The sequence below is a fragment of the Coloeus monedula genome (assembly GCF_965178545.1).
Source record: "Coloeus monedula genome assembly, chromosome: 2".
In the NCBI taxonomy this organism is placed as follows: Eukaryota; Metazoa; Chordata; class Aves; order Passeriformes; family Corvidae; genus Coloeus; species Coloeus monedula.
The window spans coordinates 100,169,477-100,188,666 of record NC_138782.1 but is presented as its reverse complement, the minus strand read 5'-3'; positions in this window follow the sequence as shown (position 1 = coordinate 100,188,666).

The window sequence follows — 19,190 nt, the reverse complement described above, 5'->3', positions numbered from 1 at the left end:
TCCCTGGAGCTCCTGGCTTGGTGGTTTTCTCAACCCTAACCCTAGGCATAACCCTAAACCTAACCCTAGTTTGAGCCAGGAATCGGACATTGGGCTGTGGCGAGTTCCAAGCTGGAAGAAGAAGAGGGAGCAAGGTTTGGCCTGTGCTGCGCTCATCTTGGCATGCCTGTCGCATGGTCAGTGTCCCTGGAGCTCCTGGCTTGGTGGTTTTCTCAATCCTAACCCTAGGCGTAACCCTAAACCTAACCCTAGTTTGAGCCAGTAATCGGGCATTGGGCTGTGGCGAGTTCCAAGCAGAAAGAATAACAGGGATCAAGGTTTGGGCTGTGTTGTGCTCACCTTGGCATGCCTTTCACATGGTCAGTGTCCCTGGAGCTCTTGGCTTTGAGGTTTTCTCAACCCCAACCCTAGGCATAACCCTAATCCTAACCCTAGTTTGAGCCAGAAATCGGGCATTGGGCTGTCGCGAGTTCTGAGCTGAAAGAAGAAGAGGGAGCAAGGTTTTGGCTGTGCTGCCCTCACCTAGGCCTGCCTTTCAGATGGTCACTGTCCCTGGAGTTCCTGCCTTTGTGGATTCCTCAACCCTAACCCTAGGCGTAACCCTAACCCTAACCCTAGGCGTAAGACTAAACCTAAGCCTAGAGGGAGCTGGAAATCGCGCCTTGGAGTATGGTGAGTTGCAAGCAGAAAGAAGAAGAGGGATCAAGGTTTGGGCTGTGTTGTGCTCACCTTGGCATGCCTTTCACATGGTCAGTGTCCCTGGAGCTCCTGGCTTTGTGGTTTTCTCAACCCTAATCCGAGGCATAACCCAAACCCTAACCCGAGTTTGAGCCAGAAATCAGGCATTGGGCTGTGGCGAGTTCCAAGCAGAAAGAAGAAGAGGGATCAAGGTTTGGGCTGTGCTACCCTCACCTAGGCCTTCCTTCCACATGGTCAGTGTCCCTGCAGCTCTTGGCCTTGAGGTTTTCTCAGCCCTAACCCGAGGCATAAGCCGAACCCTAACCTATTTCGAGCAAGAATTCAGGCATTGGGCTTTGGTGAGTTCCAAGCAGAAAGAAGAAGAGGGAGCAAGGTATGGGCTGTGCTGCCCTCACCTAGGCCTTCCTTCCACATGCTCAGTGTCCCTGGAGCTCCTGGCTTTGTGTTTTGCTCAACCCGAACCCAAGGCATAACCCTAAACCTAACCCTAGTTTGAGCCAGAAATCGGACATTGGGCTGTGGCAAGTTCCAAGCAGAAAGGAGAAGAGGGAGCAAGGTTTTGGTTGTGTCGTGCTCAACTTGTCCTGCCTTTCAGATGGTCAGTGTCCCTGGAGTTCCTGCCTTTGTGGATTCCTCAACCCGAACCCTAGGCGTAACCCTAACCCTAACCCCAGGCGTAAGACTAAAGCTAAGCCTAGGGGGAGCTGGAAATCGGGCCTTGGACTATGGTGACTTCCAAGCTGAAAGAATAACAGGGATCAAGGTTTGGGCTGTGTTGTGCTCACCTTGGCATGCCTTTCAGATGGTCACTGTCCCTGGAGCTCCTGCCTTTGTGGTTTTCTCAACCCTAACCCGAGGCATAACACTAAACCTAACCCTAGTTTGAGCCAGGAATCGGACATTGGGCTGTGGCGAGTTCCGAGCTGAAAGAAGAAGAGGGAGCAAGGTTTTGGCTGTGCTGTCCTCACCTAGGCCTGCCTTTCACATGGTCAGTGTCCCTGCAGCACCTGGCTTGGTGGTTTTCTCAACCCCAACCCTAGGCATAACCCTAAACCTAACCCTAGTTTGAGCCAGTAATCGGGCACTGGGCTGTGGCGAGTTCCAAGCTGAAAGAAGAAGAGGGATCAAGGTTTGGCCTGTGCTGCGCTCATCATGGCATGCCTGTCGCATGGTCAGTGTCCCCGGAGTTCCTGCCTTTGTGGATTCCTCAACCCTAACCCTAGGCGTAACCCTAACCCTAACCCTAGGCGTAAGACTAAACCTAAGCCTAGGGGGAGCAGGAAACAGGGCCGTGGACTATGGTGAGTTGCAAGCAGAAAGAATAACAGGGATCAAGATTTGGGCTGTGTTGTGCTCACCTTGGCATGCCTTTCACATGGTCAGTGTCCCTGGAGCTCTTGGCCTTGAGGTTTTCTCAACCCTAACCCGAGGCATAACCCAAACCCTAACCTATTTTGAGCCAGAATTCCGGCATTGGGCTTTGGTGAGTTCCAAGCAGAAAGAAGAGGGAGCAAGGTTTGGGCTGTGCTGCCCTCACCTAGGCCTTCCTTCCACATGCTCAGTGTCCCTGGAGCTCCTGGCTTTGTGTTTTGCTCAACCCGAACCCTAGGCATAACCCTGAACCGAACCCTAGTTTGAGCCAGAAATCGGACATTGGGCTGTGGCAAGTTCCAAGCCGAAAGGAGAAGAGGGAGCAAGGTTTTGGCTGTGTCGTGCTCAACTTGTCCTGCCTTTCAGATGGTCACTGTCCCTGGAGCTCCTGCCTTTGTGGATTCCTCAACCCTAACCCTAGGCGTAACCCTAACCCTAACCCTAGGCGTAAGACTAAAGCTAAGCCTAGGGGGAGCTGGAAATCGGGCCTTGGAGTATGGTGAGTTGCAAGCAGAAAGAATAACAGGGATCAAGGTTTGGGCTGTGTTGTGCTCACCTTGGCATGCCTTTCACATGGTCAGTGTCCCTGGAGCTCCTGCCTTTGTGGTTTTCTCAACCCTAACCCAATCCATAAGCCTAAACCTAACCCTAGTTTGAGCCAGAAATCGGACATTGGGCTGTGGCGAGTTCCAAGCCGAAAGGAGAAGAGGGATCAAGGTTTTGGCTGTGTCGTGCTCAACTTGTCCTGCCTTTCACATGGTCAGTGTCCGTGGAGCTCTTGGCCTTGAGGTTTTCTCAACCCTAATCCGAGGCATAACCCAAACCCTAACCCTAGTTTAAGCCAGAAATCGGGCATTGGGCTGTGGCGAGTTCCGAGCTGAAAAAAGAAGAGGGAGCAAGGTTTGGGCTGTGCTGCCCTCACCTAGGCCTTCCTTCCACATGCTCAGTGTCCCTGGAGCTCCTGGCTTTGTGTTTTGCTCAACCCGAACCCAATCCATAACCCTGAACCTAACCCTAGTTTGAGCCAGAAATCGGACATTGGGCTGTGGCAAGTTCCAAGCTGAAAGGAGAAGAGGGAGCAAGGTTTTGGCTGTGTCGTGCTCAACTTGTCCTGCCTTTCACATGGTGAGTGTCCCTGGAGTTCCTGCCTTTGTGGATTCCTCAACCCTAACCCTAGGCGTAACCCTAACCCTAACCCTAGGCATAAGATTAAAGCTAAGCCTAGGGGGAGCTGGAAATCGGACCTTGGACTATGGTGAGTTGCGAGCAGAAAGAAGAAGAGGGATCAAGGTTTGGGCTGTGTTGTGCTCACCTTGGCATGCCTTTCACATGGTCACTGTCCCTGGAGCTCCTGGCTTTGTGGTTTTCTCAACCCTAACCCAATCCATAACCCTAAACCTAACCCTAGTTTGAGCCAGAAATCAGACATTGGGCTGTGGCGAGTTCCAAGCCGAAAGGAGAAGAGGGAGCAAGGTTTTGGCTGTGTCGTGCTCAACTTGTCCTGCCTTTCACATGGTCACTGTCCCTGGAGCTCCTGCCTTTGTGGATTCCTCAACCCTAACCCTAGGCGTAACCCTAACCCTAACCCTAGGCGTAAGACTAAAGCTAAGCCTAGGGGGAGCTGGAAATTGGGCCTTAGAGTATGGTGAGTTGCAAGCAGAAAGAAGAAGAGGGATCAAGGTTTGGGCTGTGTTGTGCTCACCTTGGCATGCCTTTCACATGGTCAGTGTCCCTGGAGCTCCTGGCTTGGTGGTTTTCTCAACCCTAACACTAGGCATAACACTAAACCTAACCCTAGTTTGAGCCAGGAATCGGGCATTGGGCTGTGGCGAGTTCCAAGCAGAAAGAATAACAGGGATCAAGGTTTGGGCTGTGTTGTGCTCACCTAGGCCTTCCTTCCACATGGTCACTGTCCCTGGAGCTCCTGGCTTTGTGGTTTTCTCAACCCTAATCCGAGGCATAAGCCTAAACCTAACCCTAGTTTGAGCCAGAAATCAGACATTGGGCTGTGGCGAGTTCCAAGCCGAAAGGAGAAGAGGGAGCAAGGTTTTGGCTGTGTCGTGCTCAACTTGTCCTGCCTTTCACATGGTCACTGTCCCTGGAGCTCCTGCCTTTGTGGATTCCTCAACCCTAACCCTAGGTGTAACCCTAACCCTAACCCTAGGCGTAAGACTAAAGCTAAGCCTAGGGGGAGCTGGAAATCGGGCCTTGGACTATGGTGACTTCCAAGCAGAAAGAATAACAGGGATCAAGGTTTGGGCTGTGTTGTGCTCACCTAGGCCTTCCTTCCACATGGTCAGTGTCCCTGCAGGTCTTGGCTTTGAGGTTTTCTCAGCCCTAACCCGAGGCATAACCCAAACCCTAACCTATTTTGAGCCAGAATTCCGGCATTGGGCTTTGGTGAGTTCCAAGCAGAAAGAAGAAGAGGGAGCAAGGTTTGGGCTGTGCTGCCCTCACCTAGGCCTTCCTTCCACATGCTCAGTGTCCCTGGAGCTCCTGGCTTTGTGTTTTGCTCAACCCGAACCCAAGGCATAACCCTGAACCTAACCCTAGTTTGAGCCAGAAATCGGACATTGGGCTGTGGCAAGTTCCAAGCTGAAAGGAGAAGAGGGAGCAAGGTTTTGGCTGTGTCGTGCACAACTTGTCCTGCCTTTCACATGGTCAGTGTCCCTGGAGTTCCTGCCTTTGTGGATTCCTCAACCCTAACCCTAGGCGTAACCCTAACCCTAACCCTAGGCATAAGATTAAAGCTAAGCCTAGGGGGAGCTGGAAATCGGGCCTTGGACTATGGTGAGTTGCAAGCAGAAAGAAGAAGAGGGATCAAGGTTTGGGCTGTGTTGTGCTCACCTTGGCATGCCTTTCACATGGTCAGTGTCCCTGGAGCTCCTGGCTTGGTGGTTTTCTCAACCCTAATCCGAGGCATAACCCAAACCCTAACCCTAGTTTAAGCCAGAAATCGGGCATTGGGCTGTGGCTAGTTCCGAGCTGAAAGAAGAAGAGGGAGCAAGGTTTTGGCTCTGCTGCCCTCACCTAGGCCTGCCTTTCACATGGTCAGTGTCCCTGGAGCTCCTGCCTTTGTGGTTTTCTCAACCCTAACCCAATCCATAAGCCTAAACCTAACCCTAGTTTGAGCCAGAAATCCGACATTGGGCTGTGGCGAGTTCCAAGCCCAAAGGAGAAGAGGGAGCAAGGTTTTGGCTGTGTCGTGCTCAACTTGTCCTGCCTTTCAGATGGTCACTGTCCCTGGAGCTCCTGCCTTTGTGGATTCCTCAACCCTAACCCTAGGCGTAACTCTAACCCTAACCCTAGGCGTAAGACTAAAGCTAAGTCTAGGGGGAGCTGGAAATCGGGCCTTGGACTATGGTGACTTCCAAGCAGAAAGAATAACAGGGATCAAGGTTTGGGCTGTGTTGTGCTCACCTAGGCCTTCCTTCCACATGGTCAGTGTCCCTGCAGCTCTTGGCTTTGAGGTTTTCTCAGCCCTAACCCGAGGCATAACCCAAACCCTAACCTATTTTGAGCCAGAATTCCGGCATTGGGCTTTGGTGAGTTCCAAGCAGAAAGAAGAAGAGGGAGCAAGGTTTGGGCTGTGCTGCCCTCACCTAGGCCTTCCTTCCACATGCTCAGTGTCCCTGGAGCTCCTGCCTTTGTGGTTTTCTCAACCCGAACCCAAGGCATAACCCTGAACTTAACCCTAGTTTGAGCCAGGAATCGGACATTGGGCTGTGGCGAGTTCCAAGCTGAAAGAATAACAGGGATCAAGGTTTGGGCTGTGTTGTGCTCACCTTGGCATGCCTTTCACATGGTCAGTGTCCCTGGAGCTCTTGGCTTTGAGGTTTTCTCAACCCCAACCCTAGGCATAACCCTAAACCTAAGCCTAGTTTGAGCCAGAAATCGGGCATTGGGCTGTGGCGAGTTCCAAGCCGAAAGGAGAAGAGGGAGCAAGGTTTTGGCTGTGTCGTGCACAACTTGTCCTGCCTTTCACATGGTCAGTGTCCCTGGAGTTCCTGCCTTTGTGGATTCCTCAACCCTAACCCTAGGCATAACCCTAACCCTAATCCTAGGCGTAAGACTAAACCTAAGCCTAGGGGGAGCTGGAAATCGCGCCTTGGACTATGGTGAGTTGCAAGCAGAAAGAATAACAGGGATCAAGGTTTGGGCTGTGTTGTGCTCACCTTGGCATGCCTTTCACATGGTCAGTGTCCCTGGAGCTCCTGGCTTTGTGGTTTTCTCAACCCTAATCCGAGGCATAACCCAAACCCTAACCCTAGTTTGAGCCAGAAATCAGGCATTGGGCTGTGGCGAGTTCCAAGCAGAAAGAAGAAGAGGGAGCAAGGTTTTGGCTGTGCTACCCTCACCTAGGCCTTCCTTCCACATGCTCAGTGTCCCTGGAGCTCCTGGCTTTGTGTTTTGCTCAACCCGAACCCAAGGCATAACCCTAAACCTAACCCTAGTTTGAGCCAGAAATCGGACATTGGGCTGTGGCAAGTTCCAAGCAGAAAGGAGAAGAGGGAGCAAGGTTTTGGTTGTGTCGTGCTCAACTTGTCCTGCCTTTCACATGGTCAGTGTCCCTGGAGTTCCTGCCTTTGTGGATTCCTCAACCCTAACCCTAGGCGTAACCCTAACCCTAACCCCAGGCGTAAGACTAAAGCTAAGCCTAGGGGGAGCTGGAAATCGGGCCTTGGACTATGGTGACTTCCAAGCTGAAAGAATAACAGGGATCAAGGTTTGGGCTGTGTTGTGCTCACCTTGGCATGCCTTTCAGATGGTCACTGTCCCTGGAGCTCCTGGCTTTGTGGTTTTCTCAACCCTAACCCGAGGCATAACCCTAAACCTAACCCTAGTTTGAGCCAGGAATCGGACATTGGGCTGTGGCGAGTTCCGAGCTGAAAGAAGAAGAGGGAGCAAGGTTTTGGCTGTGCTGTCCTCACCTAGGCCTGCCTTTCACATGGTCAGTGTCCCTGGAGCTCCTGGCTTGGTGGTTTTCTCAACCCTAACCCTAGGCATAACACTAAACCTAACCCTAGTTTGAGCCAGTAATCGGGCACTGGGCTGTGGCGAGTTCCAAGCTGAAAGAAGAAGAGGGATCAAGGTTTGGCCTGTGCTGCGCTCATCATGGCATGCCTGTCGCATGGTCAGTGTCCCTGGAGTTCCTGCCTTTGTGGATTCCGCAACCCTAACCCTAGGCGTAACCCTAACCCTAACCCTAGGCGTAAGATTAAAGCTAAGCCTAGGGGGAGCAGGAAACAGGGCCGTGGACTATGGTGAGTTGCAAGCAGAAAGAATAACAGGGATCAAGGTTTGGGCTGTGTTGTGCTCACCTTGGCATGCCTTTCACATGGTCAGTGTCCCTGGAGCTCTTGGCCTTGAGGTTTTCTCAACCCTAATCCGAGGCATAACCCAAACCCTAACCTATTTTGAGCCAGAATTCCGGCATTGGGCTTTGGTGAGTTCCAAGCAGAAAGAAGAAGAGGGAGCAAGGTTTGGGCTGTGCTGCCCTCACCTAGGCCTTCCTTCCACATGCTCAGTGTCCCTGGAGCTCCTGGCTTTGTGTTTTGCTCAACCCGAACCCTAGGCATAACCCTGAACCGAACCCTAGTTTGAGCCAGAAATCGGACATAGGGCTGTGGCAAGTTCCAAGCAGAAAGGAGAAGAGGGGGCAAGGTTTTGGCTGTGTCGTACTCACCTTGGCATGCCTTCCACATGGTCAGTGCCCCTGGAGCTCCTGGCTTGGTGGTTTTCTAAGCCCCAACCCTAGGCATAACCCTAAACCTAACCCTAGTTTGAGCCAGGAATCGGGCATTGGGCTGTGGCGAGTTCCAAGCAGAAAGAAGAAGAGGGAGCAAGGTTTTGGCTCTGCTGCCCTCACCTAGGCCTGCCTTTCACATGGTCAGTGTCCCTGGAGCTCCTGGCTTGGTGGTTTTCTCAACCCTAACCCTAGGCATAACCCTAAACCTAACCCTAGTTTGAGCCAGGAATTGGACATTGGGCTGTGGCAAGTTCCAAGCAGAAAGGAGAAGAGGGAGCAAGGTTTTGGTTGTGTCGTGCTCAACTTGTCCTGCCTTTCACATGGTCAGTGTCCCTGGAGTTCCTGCCTTTGTGGATTCCTCAACCCTAACCCTAGGCGTAACCCTAACCCTAACCCTAGGCGTAAGACTAAACCTAAGCCTAGGGGGAGCAGGAAACTGGGCCGTGGACTATGGTGAGTTGCAAGCAGAAAGAATAACAGGGATCAAGGTTTGGGCTGTGTTGTGCTCACCTTGGCATGCCTTTCACATGGTCAGTGTCCCTGGAGCTCTTGGCCTTGAGGTTTTCTCAACCCTAATCCGAGGCATAACCCAAACCCTAACCCTAGTTTAAGCCAGAAATCGGGCATTGGGCTGTGGCGAGTTCCGAGCTGATAAAAGAAGAGGGAGCAAGGTTTGGGCTGTGCTGCCCTCACCTAGGCCTTCCTTCCACATGCTCAGTGTCCCTGGAGCTCCTGGCTTTGTGTTTTGCTCAACCCGAACCCAAGGCATAACCCTGAACCTAACCCTAGTTTGAGCCAGAAATCGGACATTGGGCTGTGGCAAGTTCCAAGCTGAAAGAAGAAGAGGGAGCAAGGTTTTGGCTGTGTCGTGCACAACTTGTCCTGCCTTTCACATGGTCAGTGTCCCTGGAGCTCCTGGCTTTGTGGTTTCCTCAAGCCTAACCCTAGGCGTAACCCGAACCCTACCCGATTTCAACACAAGGGCTCATACCACTGCATCTATCATGCCATGCTGACTGACTGCAATTAATTAGCCTAACGAGGAACAGCAAGCATTTTAGAAAGTATGTGAAAAAAAACCTTTAGCATAGTAAAAGGCAACTGGTGGCACAGCATCAATTTTCAGAAAAGTTTCTTAGTTGCAACTCCCCAGGTGTTTTGCTACTCTAAGATACTGTAGACACGTACAATGTTTTATAACCTTCTGCTGGTGTGCTGCCGTTTCTGTGTCATGGTAGGAGCAGCTGGGAAAGAGGTAGGAACAGTAGAGCTAGACAAGGACCTCCAGTCCTGCAACCACTCAGCAGCAGGAATCTGAACAGCTATTTAACAATGAAGCCTCTTTTGAGACCCGGGCAATACAAAATCCTTCATGAATCTTTGTATGTTACAGGTGCAAAATGGCATACTCATTATGATTTTTCTTGGAAATTGCCATCCATATGATGCATTTCCATTCCTGTGACTGTGCGCAGCTATACTGTGGTCTCTAAGAACTCCCTCATGTCAGCTTCATAGTCTGGACAATTACAACCCAGTGCCCATTGGCTCATTCTGCTGTTTACTAATAGGGACAGCATCCTTCATCTAAGGTTATACATCTTTTTCGTATCACTTCCTTACATCCTGGCTGGCCTACTTTTCTGTCAGAAGGCCCCTGGAGCTCCAGGTGCTGCCCAAGTTGCTTGAACTGTTCCTGATGTACTGAGATTGCATACATTTACTTCAAGAGTGCTAAATCAGCCTACTGGGATCAGGTTTTTACTACTCCATTAATTAAGATTGTGTCAAATTAAATCTTTTACAAAAATATATTAAGAGTCTCATTTCTATCATATCGAAGCTTATTAGTTTCAAGCTGACAGTTTGTCAACTCGACGCATTGTTTAGCAATAACTTCGTTAAGTACTTTTAAAATCGTGCATCACTTATGACCACATTTACCCCAATCAATACAAGGGGCCAAAATCTTGGGTCCTCATGTTCAACCTTTTAAAAAATATTGGCATTCCACTTTTCTTTTAGATCTCTTGGATTTCCGAACACTTTCCAGATTTATTGGAAGAACCATTCAATCTCCTGTTTTAAAACTCCTGTATGTAAATTACTGTGGCCAGATGATTGTAAAATATTTCATTTTAGCATAGGTTCTTTCAAATATTTCTGAGTTATTATTGGAGTAGAATGTGCTATCATTATGATCTAAATAAATCAAGCCACTCTTTTTTCAACTATGAACAAGAAATAACATTGAGTATTTTCACTTTCTCATCCATAAAACTGGCAATTTGTCCACCTCCATCTAGTAACAGTTACCATTAACTGGAGTTAGATAATAAATATCAATACTATTAAAACAGAATAGATCATAAATAACTTAGAATATATGACATTAGATGGAGCTTCAGTTCTTGCTTTAAAGTTTCTCTAATGTTTAAACCAAGCAGTAATGTTTATCTTGCTTGACTACTTACTTTAAAACACTTATTCTTCTTACCCATAACTCCAGAGGAGAGTCAGGTGACATCTCCCTGACACCACTACCCAGTCTGTCCTTGCCACTCCATCTGCACAAGTCCTTCTGCCTCCTCATCACTAACCTCAGTAATACTCAGAAGCAATAATATGAAGCACTTTTCTGGATATAGTTAAAAGGGATTTTAACCTGTGTCATGTTATACTACACAATGTGCAGTTTATTTGCACCACAGAAACACCCTTTCTAGGTGAAATCAGTAATTTATTGGTTTATAATATTAACATTCTAACCAAATAGTTATTTCGGATATAACCATCACAGAAAAAGCAAGGAAGAACACAAAAAAAAATTCCATTGGTAAATTCTCAAAATGCTACAGTTAAAATTGCTAGACACATACATACACACACACACTCCTACTATCTCTGCTGTTACACCAACCAATTACTGCTCCGATCCTGGAAGACGAAGAGGAGAACCAGCAAAGAAGGATATTGATGGTGGGGTTTCTTTTCTTCTTATTTCAGAGTGTGGCAAGCGTTTGACTTAATTTTTTATGTTAATTTGTGCTACACTTTGCTATTTTTCCATGGTCCATAATTCAAGATCTTTCCTAAATGTACTATACATACTGTGTTTTATATGTTTTGAGTATTTGGGTTTTATTCTGTTACCCTTAATGGTCTTACTGAGCTCCCAAGACTGCATTGCTTTAATGAGCTATAACTGACCACTGATGATTTGTTTATAGCCTCTGGTATTCTCCTGTTGTTGTACCATCAAGGCCTCTGCTACCATCCTTTACTTGTACTCCAATTCACTACATTCTAGGGTCATAGACAATTCACTGTACACAGAAGAACAGCTTGGTATTGCTACCTGTAATTTGCAGAAGGACATCAGTTACTATATAACTACACAAGTGCATACTGACAGCTAAAGCTTAACAAGTTACATAACAGTTACCTGCGTGTCAAACCATTGCAGGTTTAGCCAAACAAGCTAAAATAAAACTCTATATTGGGCAGAAGAGTCTAGACTAAACTGGGCAAGCCATAGTCCAAATGCTTTCCAAAGTAAATAAAAAGCCTGCAGTCCGTTACTAGCAATAGCAGCACTGTATTTAATGGGCTACTCAACCACACCTCATCTTCATTTATTGAATCACATGCTGTGAATGAGTGCTTTAGATGGTTCAATCACCAGCAAATGTATTGGCAAAAGCAGGTGTTATTTAAGTGAAAGCACAACAAGGTTCGTTGGCAAGGATTGCTCTACCACTTACAAGATGGTTAAAGCACACAGAAAAATTGGACTAAAATCTAAAATCAAACATTCTAAACCCAAAATCAACCAAAAATTATCTGTGTGGAGACTGAGGATGGAAAATGGTAAAGACAGGAAAAGGTAAGGATAAAAAGGATAAGGGAGACCCTCTCACCATATCACGAAGTTCAGAATGGAGCCCCTTGCCAAACCAAGCCCCAGATTTTCTAGTTTAGGCCTAAAGGTTTTAACACTTAACAGCGTTTAATCAACAGCCTAATTTAAACAGTTCAACAAAGGATCCAACAGAGTTTACTACAGGCAGAACAGTAACTCACCTATAGGCCAAATCTAGCTATGAATCTAAAGTACTTCAGAATCTAGGAGAGCAACATTCATAGGACATTTGCTATAGGATATTTGCACTTGCATGCACACAGACCTAAATGAGTGTATACAAGGTATACTTATGAAAAATTCCCCTTTCATTCAGTGAAGAACTCACGTCAGATGTGAGATGCCTTTGCATCCTCCCCATTGAGGAATGGGGCTATCAGCCCAGGCTCTGGTCTTTGCTGGCAGTCCTCCAAGTATAGCAAACCTGAAAGTTCGCTGGCTCTGAGAGGTGCCACTCAGAGGGAGTTTTCTGGTCACAGCCCATTGCAGACTAGGAGAGTTCAAAGGGTCTCACTTAGGACTCCTGGTTACAGGGTCACAAGAGAGTTAACCTTGGTCATGGTAATTTTCCATCCTGGCTGCAATTCAGGTTGGTAACTTTGAAAGAAAGTTCACTTGCTGTTGTGTTGAACTTCGCTTGTTATTCAGGGAAGAAAAATAATTTTCCAAGGCTGTTTGTTACAAAACAGGAGCTCATGGGTTTGGGGGAGCAGACAGTGTTTCTGATCAACTCAAGAGGAGCTGAGCCCAGGTCCTGTTCATCAATGCTGAGGCCTAACAAGCATTTCTGAAATCTTAGCAGCCTGAAGAGGGGATATGCCACCACATCACAGAATCACAGAATGGGTCAGGTTGAAAGGGACCACAGTGGGTCATCTGGTCCAACCTAGAGCATCCCAGAGCACATGGCAAACGACTGTGTCCAGACAGTTCTTGAATATCTCCAGTGAGGGAGACTCCACAACCCCTCTGGGCAATCTGTTCCAGTGCTCAGTCACCCACACAGTGAAGTTCTTCCTTCAGGTGGAACTTCCCGATCATCACTTTTTCCTATTGCCTCATGTGACATTACTTGGCACCACCAAGAAAGGCCGGGCTACACCCTCTTGGCACCCTCCCTTCAGATACTTGTAGACATTGACAAGAGCCCCTCTCTATTGTCTCTTCTCAAGGCTGAATAGGCCTGACTCCCTAAGCCTTTCCTCTTAAAAGGGATGCTCCAGTCCCCTCATCATCTTCGTCACCCACTGCTGGACTCTCTCCTCTGACACTACCCTGCAGTCTCTATTTCTTTTGCATCTTCTCAGTGCTATCTCAACTTTTAGCATCTTCAAGCATCTAATTAGAAATATTCCACAGACCAGTTATTAGTGATTTTTACTAAACTAAGCCTAGAAAAAAACAAACCACTCAACTTTTAAAGGTCGTACTCTAGTACGCTGCCAGGCAAGTAGAGGCTTCTCAACTCCATTATCAAGATGCCAACTGACCTCTGTCACCCATACAATGGAAACTGCACTGCTCCTCAGTTCTGGTGAGAGAGCACATCATCAAAAGGCACTGTCAGTGATGAAGTAACAGTGGTTGCTGTAGGTAATAAGGAAAAAAACATTTATAAGGCAGTTCAGTAAGGGCTGAGCCTGCTGTGTATCTGGCCAATTCAGAGTGTACAATTATGCCCTACATTGTAAGTTGATTCCTCCAGCCCTCTGCCACACAGGTCAATCTGCATTCGAGTGCAGAAGAAACAGCTTTCCACAGTACAGAACTGCAAATGGAGTACACACAATGAAGAGGAGTGGCAGGGAAGGTTATTGACAGCAGTCAGTGAGCAGCGCAGGCAGTGAGCACTTTGAAAGACCCTTCACATCACACATCCAGCATCCCTATCTCTGCACTGCACAGAGACAGGACAGTACCAGGGCAAAAAGAGAAAACACACTATCAGAAGACTCCTTATCTGCCACCAAGAATAGCAAGAACACCTTTAAAACCTACCCAACTACCTCAACTATGAGTCAACTAGAGGCCTATTTACTCATTTATCTGTAATCCAACCTTGAAAACCCAGAATTTCTAATCACAGCCAGAGATGTCTTGGTAACTCAGGGGAAGATGCCTGGCAGTGATACCTACTGCCTTTGTTACTATATTGGAGAAGCCTACGTGCTTCCCAGAGGCACACAGTACAGGAGCATTAGCGAGAGATTCCTATACTGGTATCTGTGTTTACAGAGCACAAAATGCCCAGCAGAAGCACCACCTTCCTCGCTCCCTTCAGACTCCCACAAGCACACACCAACCAAGGACTCTGCACTTAGCCATGGAGCAACACAGCCCACCCTGATACAAATGCACAGAAAGCCTATTCTGGGCCAACTTGCCTTTGCAGACAAGATAGGGAGATAAACCTCTGCCAACACTCAGCCACTCCAAGGAGTCTCAGATGGTCACTCCACAGGCAAGAGGCTTTCACTAGCAAAACTGGGGGCAAAGGAATCACAGCCAACTCCTGTACTCTCTACTAGCCAGCCTTCCCAAAGGGGAAGCACAGTTTGGGAACTAAAGGTGACTGTTGGGCAGCCTGCACTTTTAACACCAGCTTTTAGAGCCTGTACAAGCATGGTACCATTCAGCCACTCTCTTTTCAAGCCTCACATTATTATCAAGAGTCCGAGACATTAGAGAGGGATGCATTGGCATAGCAACCTTATAAAGATGAACTACCCAACCAAAAGAGCTACTTTTTCTAGAGGCATTGTAAATGGAAGAAGGAAAGAGGTGTTTCAAAGTGATTTTATCATTTTATGCATTAAGTTCAGAGAGACAACTTAAGATATCTAACCAAGAAGGTGACTAGGCATTATTTTCAGTATCCCAGCAATATTACTTACTTACTTTGTGCACATTGCAGCAGAAATAACAAAAAGGCGAGGATGTTTCATAAAGAGTAGGCTGAGGCCTCTGTGATGAAAACTATAAAAAAAGACACTATTTGTGGACAATTGCAGATGTTGCTGGGAGTATGCAGGCTCAGGTTACACACAGGATTCTTGGTTTACCCTGCCTAAGGATTTCCTTTCACATATTCTACCATGGGACACCACCAGAACCAGTTACATGTGTCCCAGTGGAAAGGAGAGCTTGGTATACTCCCTCCTTGCCAAATACCTGAACAGAATTCTATGTCTGACGGTAAAATGACAGTGTGCCCTGGCAGCCAGGAGAACCAATCAAGTCCTAAAGTGCATCAGGCACAGCATCACCAGCTATGCAAGGGCATCACCAGCTCTGCACTGGGGCAGCCTCACCTTGAATATTGTGTGCAGTTTTGGGCACAGCAATATAAGAAAGACCCTAAGCTCTCAGAACATCCACAGGAGGCCACAAGGATGGCAAAGAAGGCCACAAGGAGCAGATGAGGTCACTTGGTCTGCTCAGCCTGGAGGAGATTGAGGGGAGACCTCATTGCAGTTACAACTTCCTCATGACTACAAGCAGGACAGACACCGATCTCTCCACTGTCATGACCAGTGACAGGACCCAAGGGAATGGCCTGAAGTTGTGTCAGGGGAGGTCTAGGTTGGACATTAGAAAAATGGTTCTTCACCCAGAGGGTGGATGGGCACTAGAATGGGCTCCCCAGCAAAGTTATCACAGCACCAAGCCTAAGAGAGTTCAAGAAGCATTTGGACAACACTCTCAGGCACATGGTGTTCTGCTGCACAGAAACAGAAGTTGAACTCGATGATCCTTATGGGTCCCCTGCAACTCAGCATATTCTATGATTCTATGACCTGTCAAGATTCTGGTGGGAAAGTACGGCCACATCACGTGCTATGCAATGCATATGCTAAATACAAGCATAAGAATGATGCCTACTGAAGCAGCAGCACACATATCTACAACCAAATTATGTAAGTATAAATTCTCTGAGACAGTACAAGACTAGTTGATATAAACAGCAAATTAAAATGTTAATTCTAAATTAGAAGTAAAATAATAATAATAAAATAATATTAAAAAATAAATAATAAAATAATAATAATAATAAATAATAAAAAAAAAGTAATAAAAGCAGTAACAAAGGAGAGCAATGTGTAGGAAGGAAAAAGACAGCATAGAGCAATCAGCACTTGTAAAAACATTCATTGCAATCCCTGAAAAGGTACAGAACTCAAGTCCTTCTGTCCCCAGTAAATACTGTTTAGCACAATCTAGTGTGTTTCTAAATGTCTCAATGGAACTGAAATGAAAACATAAATTTCTAAAGAACCACTGGATATCACTGATCAGAGACTTTGACTTACAGCAGAGCAGCCTCCATGTTATTAGGTGTTACAGCGGGAATTACTGTAACAAGCATATATCAAACCAGGAGTCCCATAGAAATGAAGTCTATATGGACAGATTGGTGGTAGATGTTTCAGAGGTCTTTATTTCTCCAGCTGCATGGCCGGGGCTCTGCTCAGGAACTCTCCCAGTCACGGGACCCCAGGGTCCTTGGCCACACCGGGGAACACAAACCAACCAATGGGGAATGAGGCTGACCAGGGGCAGGGAAACCCCGTGCCTCCTCCCCATGGCCCATCTCCCAGGGCTCCATGGCAGGGGGGAGGGACCCCAACAATTAGGCTTCTGTGGGATTTCAGTGTAACAGCAGCTACTCCTTTATACTACGCACTAATGGCTGGCATCCTGCTGATTCACAATGCTGCTGAGGTGATAATGAAACATTCGACAACTAGAAAGTTACAAAAGCATGAACAATTAATACCAATGAGAGTTATTACATATACACGGTTTGTTAGAGGGGGAAAAAAAAGGAAGAAACAATAAAAATGCTGGGAGACCACTGGTCAAAATGCTGTAACTTCTGGAATGGGTGAAATTTATTCCAAGCCACCCTCCTTTGCCACCAAACCATTGTGTTTGTCAGCATGTGCTGTTAAGCATCACAGCTTAAAGAAACAACATTACCACAGAATGTGGCCTCCCCTCACCCCGCTTCTTTAAATCTGATCATTGATTCTGATAGATTTTATCTTTTCTACAGCAAACAATTATGGTTGAAGTATAAATTGTTCAGAAATCCCTAATAAGTTGAAATGTGTGATTTTTTTTTTCAGTGATTTGCATCTTGATTGAAGTCACAAATTCCCGTTTTGTTACTTAGAAAAAAAAAACCAAACAAAAACTCTTCCAACATGCAGCACTGAACCACCAATCTGTTGGAAATAAAGCTTCTCAACTTTCAGTTAGATCTGATGAGTAAAGCAAGAGCCTCAGGTGTATTTCAAGCCACAAAGTGAAAAACAGAAGTTGGGAATGAAGAAATTCCACTTGGCAGACCTACACCTCTTACCAAACAAGTTCTATTTCTTTAAGAAGAAGTCTATGCAATACTGGGGGAAGACGTTGGAAAATTCTTTTAACTTTAGCACAATAGTGTACGATCCCTGTATTCATGGTTAATACTTAGTTTTATACCATACAATGATTAGTACCAATACCAGAGATTAATGTGGCCTTGTGTTAACTCCCTAAATCTCTAACTAATAAGACTAATAAGTCTTGTGCCAGCTAATGCTTCCTTATTTATTTATATTAGTGATTAATATGTGCTAGCAGATGTTTTAGTTTTGGGAAGAAGGATTTTGTGTCAGAACAAAGAATGGTAAGAGAAGTACATTACGCCCTAACCACATATTGACATACTCTCAACAAAGTAAGATTCATCAGAAGATCCAGAACCACAGCCAATAAGTCCATGGAGATAATTAGCATATATGCATATATTCAGGAAATGGAATGAACATGTATTAGTGTGAGGAATATAACCTGGTCTGTTAGGTTAATGGTTATGCATGCTTTGAGGAGAATTCCCCATGCATCCAGCACTGCTAATAAAGTAACATTGATTTTCTAACCTAGTAAACTGGTTGGAGAGTTTATTTCCTGGTTTTCAGTGACACACTTAGATACTGGTTCAAATGCACAAGTAAAGGACCATACAGAAATCTGGCCAAAGATTCAAACGTTGTATCACTTTTTTTTTTACCTTTATATCTCCTTCATTTATTAATATCTGTCTAACCAAATGAGCGCCTGTGTCCTACATTCACATTAATGTCCCTGCTACTCCTTGTGTAATATCTCCTTGTCACCAGCAAGGAGCTTCCATTCTTAGGAGTTTTTCAGTCTGCTGTGGAAAGGAAAATGTCATACCAGTTTTACAGCTTTTCTCTACATCCTCACTTTACCCAAACTACTTTGGTACACCTGCAGGGGCCTCCCACCTAAGTGAAACTGACAATACTGTTATCAGACTGACTTTGGCAGGGATTGTCTGCTTCTTTCAATTAAGAAAGGGTTTAGGAAGCCTGAGTCCACCTCCCAATCCATCAGGTGTTGTAGCAGATTGAAATAGCCAACAGGTGAGTCCTGAACACTTACCTCAGGATTAATCTAAGGTACTATTCTGCCACATCAGTATTCTTTATTCCTATCCCTTTTAAGGGACCTCTTCCCCTCTACAAAAATTATTCTTAGAAAGAGACTAACATACCAGTCCTGCCTCTGGAAATGGACATTCTGAAAGAAAATTTCCTGGGGTGAAAAAAAAAAGAGGAAGGGGGACAACCCTTAAAGCACTAGACAAATCAAATTACTTCTTTATAAGCCACGTAGTTCAATGACCAAATCACTGAGTAAAAAGTTTGTGCCTTTAATTGGAATTCTTTGTATGTTGTCATATCATTCTCTATTTCTGTACTCTTTTTCCTCAGAATTAAAGCAATTCCCAAGGCCTGTGAAACTGGAAAAAGAAGCAGCACAGGTAATCCTGTGGAGGATGGGGGGTCATGCATATTCTTCCAGTACCAAGACTGAGTCTTCTCCAATACTCTGAGTTAAGTAGGTTCACAATCTGAAAGTATGTAAAAATCTTCAATATAAGTAAAATCCAGGATGTTCCTTCATCTATGCTCTTTCATAACCATTTCATATGTGGTCTCAGGGAGTACCCATAATTCACATCTGATCCAGACTACGAAATTGGCAACTCTCTCCTGTGCAGCAGATAGCAAGTGCTAATGTAAATATGAACATAAACCTCAGAAAGCATCAAGAATATTCATCCTTCTAAGTGGTAAGTCTCCTGGATCCAGCCTGGTAAGAGTAATTTCTTGCTCCTGCTCTTACAGGCTTGCAAAGTGACAGATTTCTCTACAGGTTTTCCAATCCCTCAGGGTAACAGAAAGTTAAAAATGTTTGACTGCTTTTGTACTTATATACAAATAAAGATCTTGCCCTTGAAAACTTGGGAGGTTTTTTTACCAATTAGGGCTTTCAGACTACTGGCTCAGATTACTGAATCTATTTAAAATTGTTATCTGCAACGTGAATTCATCCCTGGCATGATTATCCACACTCAACTCCAAACTGGAG